General features: G+C 32.8%; 1 non-coding gene across 1 annotated transcript; it reads right to left on the bottom strand.

Moving 5' to 3' along the window:
* Positions 1-5935: 5935 nt before the first annotated feature.
* TRNAS-GCU (transfer RNA serine (anticodon GCU)) lies at positions 5936-6023 on the bottom strand. The gene has a single exon. It is a non-coding gene; the product is annotated as a tRNA-Ser (tRNA).
* Between the last annotated feature and the right edge of the window lie 1477 nt (positions 6024-7500).

The raw sequence follows: 7500 nt of genomic DNA, 5'->3' as shown, positions 1-7500 counted from the left end.
TCATTTGATAATAAACATTTTTATTGTGTCCAACAAATTGATTTTGTTTAAAAACATTAGCCGAAATAATCAAATACTTCTGTTGATACATTCGAGTAATTAAACGTTTCACAAGCAGTGAACTGGATTTATTGTCATAACCTACATTTTTCACAGTTTCATAAGGAATCGATCTATTTAAACCATGATCATGAGCAAGTGCATAAATATACTCCTGAAGGAGAAGTGGATATAGGAAGTCTTGTTGCCGAGATCTATCTATTTCTAAATATCCTTGTAATTCCTCCATTTGAAATTCGATTTGAAACAAAGGCAAAGGATTTCTTGGGTTCACAAACAATACATAGTGCGATACAGTCAAAACAAGGTATATAATAAGAAAATAATAGATACCTCGGAGACAGATAGGCTAATCAACGGATCTTCCCTTTATTACATCCACTTGTTTGGGTTCATTATAGGATAAGAAAATTGTTAGAAATCCTTTATTTTTGCAAGCCGATCGCTCTTTTGACTTTGGAATAATTCATCTTTATCAATATACCCTTTCTTCTACACATTCGTCCCCACTCCATACTATAATGGAGATATAGTGAATAGTTAGGATTCATAAAAAAATCGATAATCCACCTATAGGAGAACCCTTTCCCGCATCAAGCACTAATATATTTTTAACGTATAATTAGATCGGGTAATCATTCAAATTAAGAACATAAGCTCGTTGCTTTTTACTTCCCTATAATTGGAGCCATAGGGCTCTATCCATTTATTCACTCGACCACCCCGTGAATTTTTTTTCACACCCCAAGAATTCAAACAATATTTTGTACCGATCTGGTAAGGGTGAAATATTCTCAGAGTTTTTCATTGATACGACATGCTGTTTTTTCCATTCATTCCCTTTCAGGATCAGTCGTGGTCTTACAAACTTTACCAATGGTATGGACGAATCCGTTGCTTCATCCAAATGTGTAAAAGATTCTAGCCGCACTTAAAAGCCGAGTACTCTACCGTTGAGTTAGCAACCCGAATAATGTAATTATGGTTACGGTGTTAGATACGACAAAAATAAAAATAAATACGAAAGAGACTGGATCGCACGACCCCATCAAAAGATTGAACTATCAACAAATAAAAAAAGCATTTTATGGTCAATTATGAACATAAAAATGAACAGATCAAATGAAATATAGAAGAAATTCCCAGATAAATATAGAAAATCTATAGACCTTTTTTTCTTTATTTTATCTATTTTTTCATTCATAGAAGGTCTCTTGTGTCACAGCAAATCCAACGAAGACATCATTTTCATAAAGTAAAAAACCAAACTTATGGGACGTGGATAAATAGATCTATTTATCCACGATCCAATTATATTTGTTCAATGCCCTATTGTCAATATGAACGTTGAAAAAAAAAAAAAAAAAATAAGAAATTAAATTGAAATAAAAAAATAAGGAAGGAGTAGGAAAAATCTCGGGTTTATTTAATATAACTAAAGGTAAATAAGCAAACTTGACTCCTTGTTTCTTGGTGGAATCCCAACAAAAACCATCCGATTGAGAATAATCCCATAATTTTTTGGATCCTATTATTTTATTTCATCTATTGACTCAATCCTTTTTCTATCCGTCTCATATCACGAAAAGGTATTTTTATCGTTATTTCTAGAATATCGGATTATAATTATATGAGAGCGATACATATAGTAAATAGGTATAAATAGAGCAAGAAAAAGAGTGAATAATGAAAAAAAAAAAAATTCAACAAAGTTAGCATATGGGCGACCCCCTCTTTCTTTTTCTTTTTTCATTAATTTTAGTTCGTTTGATTAACGCGAAGTTCTTTAAATACCTCTGCCCTCTTTGAAATATCATAAACGGTTCCTGTGGGTTGAGCACCTTTTTCAAGGAAATATAGAATAGCGGGAACATTTGAATAAGTTTGATTCTTTATCGGATCGTAAAAACCCACTTTACGAAGATCTCTTCCTTCTCTTCGGGATCGAACATCAATTGCAACGATTCGATAGATGGCTCATTGGGATAGATGTAGATGAACAATGCCCCCCCTAGAAACGTATAGGAGGTTTTCTCCTCGTACGGCTCGAGAAAGAATGATTCGAATTTGTGTATATAATGTCAAATAGATCAATAAAATCCTCAAATTCATTAAACTATGATTTCATTCGTTTTTTTTTCTTCCTTCCCGAAAAAGAAAAAAATCATTCGTACTCATAACTCAAGTTCTATAATTATCAAAGAGCTCAAAGGAAAATCCTTAGGCCTAGGAATTTTCTTTATTGAGCTGTCTCTAACCCCCTTTCTTGGTCTCATTTAGAATCCATTTTTTATTCCTCATTCTGACCCAATTATTGTAGTAAGACAATTGAAAATGGTGTTTTCTTGTTCCGGGATCTTTTATCTTTGCTTTGAATCATTGGGTTTAGACATTACTTCGGTGATCTTTAATCGTTTCAAAATGGCAGCAACATACCTTTTGTGATTTCTTTCTAGCGAAGAATCATATGAACGATTGATTCCCGTGCGATACACTTTTGTTTTGATCGAAATAGTTTTCTCAATTCCAAGAAAATTTCCTTTGTTTATTTGAAACTTTTGTTCGAATTGGGTCCTTTCTATTTCTAATTCGAAGATATATTTACGAAGTTGTTCCAACTTATTAATTGACACTAACCCTAGATCCTTGCCCTTGAGAAATGAATCAATACTTTCTGCTCGAGCTCCATCATGTACTATTTACAACCCAACAAAATAGGGGTTGTTCTAGTGGAACAGAACAAACTATGTCGAGCCAAGAGCACCTTCATTTCTATATAAAATGGTGGGTGTAAGAATCCACAGCCGATCATGTCCTTCAAGTCGCACGTTGCTTTCTACCACATCGTTTTAAACGAAGTTTTACCATAACATTCCTCTAGTTTGGAACCGGTATGGAATTGATTCAATATGGAATCATGAATAGTCATTGGCTCAATTGGTACATAGTAATCTACACTTTATACTTTGTTTTTCTATATAGAAAGGTAATTATTTATCTGGAGAAGTCTCAGCAAGGATTCACTTTAATTAACCGCCTATTTTATTGTATGAATGAAAAAATTCATTTATCAAAGAACACGAATAAACAAGTTCTTCTTTAATCTGCATCTTCAACAGATTGTTCAAGACGATCAATTAAAGAAAACAAAAGAAGGGTCTTTAATTAGATTCCCAATCCCGCAACAAAATGAATAAATTAATATAATATTAAGTATTAACCAAATAAACTAGTCCAATGAACTGGAAAGGCCGTAAGTTAATCGATAGAATAAATTAATCAACCTCACACTTCTTCGAGTACCAAGGGCTCATAAAGAATCATTAAAGGGTTTAATTTAACCAATTTCCTACTTCGATATCATTATTATTTTTATTATTTTTTGAATAAAGTTTTCCAGTAAAGATCAAATTGGATTTCGAAATCAATCAAAAGGTTATCACAATCATATCATAACGAGTCGATAAAAATGTTTATCAGATATCTCATTGATTAAAGTAAAGAGAGCAAAATTTGATCATCATAAAAGAAATATATGTTTCTTTTTCAATTGAATCATCAATGATTCAAACTAGAACTAGATAGATAAATTGAGAAACAAATCCAATTGATTTCTTTTTTTTGTAGGGAGGGGTGAGATAGAGATAGAAAATACTCGTGTAAGGTAAGGTTTAGGGCGTTAGTTTTTAATCTGATTGAGAAAATAAAAATCGGAAGAATACGATCTTTCCATATTCATCAGATAAACCGAACAATTGTCACTGGAGGGAGTCGCGGGATCACAGATCTTTTTCATCAAAATCGAAATGTCACTGACATAGAACAATAACAATGTATACAATACATATACTATCGGCATTGGTTAATTTTCTATATATTTTTGTTTTTGACTTCAAGGTCAAGAATCTTTTCATTGATTTACAATTAATCATTAGAACCAGCTACTAAATACAAAAATTAGGTTCAAAGAAAATACACCTGTTACATATTGAACTTTTTTGTTAATGAGATCCGGCAGACAGACAAAGATAAACGAGTCCAGATCAATCCGTTGTTGCTATTTTTTTTTAGGCCAACCCAGTCTTAGAAGCCTTCTTACTCTTAATCCCAGTCCTGGAATTGAAATTCCATCAGTACCAAAAACTCCCTCTTATTTAGAATGTTTAGAATTCCGGATCCATAGAGAATTAGTAATTGGACTACCCTATTTACTTTTAGATATAGGGAATATCTAAGATTTTCTTTTGCATTTCCATAAAAAATGCGTCATTGATAATTTCAGTAGATATAGGCCATAAAGTTTTTCTAAGTAATTATGAATATGAGCGAGACGGGTAGACGCTGAACGGCTCATCCTATTTTTGATTTTGAATTCAACCATTAATATTAATCTATTTCTCAGCCTAGTCGGCTCACAAATGGATTTAGTTCCATCTGCATGTCATTTACGCTGGATTGGTTTGTGAGAAAAAAGGAAAGATATGATTCAGAAAAGAATCAATAGAAATCAGAAACAAGGATCACATTATATTCATATTCAACATTACATTCTTAAACTAAAGAGACGATTGTTAAAGAGAAAAATCTTTATTCTGATAGAATCGGACTGCTCTGGGACGGAAGGATTCGAACCTCCGAGTCGCGGGACCAAAACCCGTTGCCTTACCACTTGGCCACGCCCCATTTATATTTCTATTTGACACACTAATAAACACTAATATCGGTATTGTTTATTCGTCAATTCCCACCCAAATATCTATGGAATAGGTTAGATTGTTGCTAGGATTTGACCCGTGTAGTTGTAGAATTCAACTGAATTTATTGATCATTACATATAATTCAATTAAGATATTGTATGAAAGTATGACTCCTTCTATTCTCGTTTGAGAACTGAAGGATTTTTGATTGGGTAAGTAAAAGAAAAAGAAGAATTTTGGTCTACCTTACTTTCTTCATTTTTTCCCTTCTATCAATAACTCAATCAAAATGCAATTATCTCCAAGAAGGAAATGTTTGTTATGCTGAATATCTTTAGTTTGATCTGTATCTGTCTTAATTCTGCCCTTCATTCGAGTAGTTTTTTCTTCGCCAAATTGCCTGAGGCTTACGCTTTTTTCAATCCAATCGTAGATGTTATGCCGGTCATACCTGTGCTCTTTCTTCTCTTAGCCCTTGTTTGGCAAGCTGCTGTAAGTTTTCGATGAGATCTTTACTACTGTCCTAAAAACATTCATGATTTTTTCGATAAAAAAAGACTCTAACAATTGATAAGATCAGCTAAGTTTTACATTATCAACCCTTGATTCAAACATTTAAATTCTTGGATAGTCATGATGAATCTGGATCACCTCATTTCCTCATTCTGATCTTCTACTTCCATTTAACAAGGACCCTATTAAATTTAGGGTCCCCCATAATCAAAATATCGAATTAGGTCATGAAAGATAATTTTGGTAACGAAAGAATCTTATTACATTACAAATAAATTTCTGAAAATTCCTTTCTTTTCTAGAAACCACTTCATTTCTTGGTGTCAAAATAGGATATGTGGTATAAAAATGGATAATCTATTCCCTTTTTTTCCAAAAATGATCTTGGAGATTTTGTAATGCTTACTCTCAAACTCTTCGTTTACACAGTAGTGATATTCTTTGTTTCTCTCTTCATCTTCGGATTCCTATCTAATGATCCAGGACGTAATCCTGGACGTGAGGAATAAAAAAATAAAGCTTTTTCGTTTTCCTTGCTTGTTGATTTCTTCATTTTCTTATGATTCTTTTGATTCAGACATTTAACTATGATAAAATCAGAGAAAATGAAAGGGTCTCAGTATTTTTTTGAATTCGAAAGAAAAATAGAAAGTCATCAGAGGAAACGGAAAGAGAGGGATTCGAACCCTCGGTACAAATAACTCGTACAACGGATTAGCAATCCGCCGCTTTAGTCCACTCAGCCATCTCTCCCAATTAAAAAAAGTATTTCTTTATTCTTTCTTTATTTTTATAGATAGAAAGAAATTGGATTAGCAATCCAATTCGAATTTAATTTCGATAAGGGGGGTATCTCCAACAGAAATAAAAAAAGAATATCTCTTTGATTTCGTCCGAAAGATCCTTTTACTCCCGGCCTGGCCTGGTCAGTGCCTAGCCAGGCCATTTTTGTGTCTTGTTTTATTCCAATGAATGATAAATCAAATGATTTATCTGATTTGAAAACAAAAATACTTATTATTGAAGCAACAACAATAGGAACAGGAAGGACTATTTCCATTCCTATGATATAGGATAGAAATGTCATTTCTTATTATTTTTCTCGGTTTGTAAAAAAAGACCCATCATATTTTTTAATAGTATAACTATAATTTAGTTATTTCTTCAAGGGACAAACTTTATTTGAACATTTGAATCCATAAAAAATACTATGATTTTCTTCTACTAAATCCAATTGATTGGCCCGAATTCCTAAAATCGAACAGTTGAATATGAATAAAATAAATAGGAAAGGGTTGTCTTCGAAAAAAGAAAAGATAGAACTTATTATTTAAATAGTAAATAAGCCTTCTTTTCCTATCCCCTCCCCCGGCAAAATACGTCAACACTCCAATTTCATGATTCTGTTCTGAACCTATCTTGATTACGTAGGATTCCCTTGTTCGACAAACAGTCCATTCATATACAATAATTACATTGTAGCGGGTATAGTTTAGTGGTAAAAGTGTGATTCGTTCTATTAACCCCTTAAATAGTTAAGGGGTCTTTCGGTTAATTCCTATTCCGATCAAAAACTTTATTTCTTAAAAGGATTTAATCCTTTACCTCTCAATGACAGATTTGAGGAGGAATATACATTATCGTGATTTGTATCCAAGGGTCAATATTGAAAAATAGGATTATGGAATTACGAAACATAATTTTTTTTAATTGGATCAAAACTTCCAATTGAATGAGTATGCGTAAAGGGTCCATGGACGAAGATGAAAAAGTGTATTTCAATCGTAACTAGATCTTCAATTTTTTGTTTGTATAGGGGAAATTGAAGCGAAATAGCTATTAAATGATGACTTTGTTTTACTAGAGCCATCAACATATTGTTTCAGCTCGGTGGGAAACACAATTCTTTTCCTCAGGATTCTCTCAAGTAGAAATAGAGAACGAAATAACTAGAAGTATTTGTTAGAAATCCCCTCTTCTAGAGGGATCATCTATAAAGCGAGTTGTTTTGGATGCAATGCATTCAGACCAAAAAGCTGACATAGGTGTTATGGGTCGAATTTCCTTTTTTTTTTATGTTTACGACTTAGATCTGGGAATCTATCCATCTTCCATTCCATAAAGGAGCCGAATGAAACCAAAGTTTCATGTTCGGTTTTGAATTAGAGACGTTAAAAATTATGAATCGACGTCGACTATAACCCCTAGCCTTCCAAGCTAACGATGCGGG

This window comes from Eschscholzia californica, unplaced genomic scaffold (genome assembly GCF_041429995.1).
Source record: "Eschscholzia californica isolate CP2 unplaced genomic scaffold, dmEscCali1.0.p SCAF_245, whole genome shotgun sequence".
Taxonomy (NCBI): Eukaryota; Viridiplantae; Streptophyta; class Magnoliopsida; order Ranunculales; family Papaveraceae; genus Eschscholzia; species Eschscholzia californica.
The sequence above is the reverse complement of the archived record's forward strand: the minus strand, read 5'-3'. Positions and strand labels throughout refer to the sequence as shown.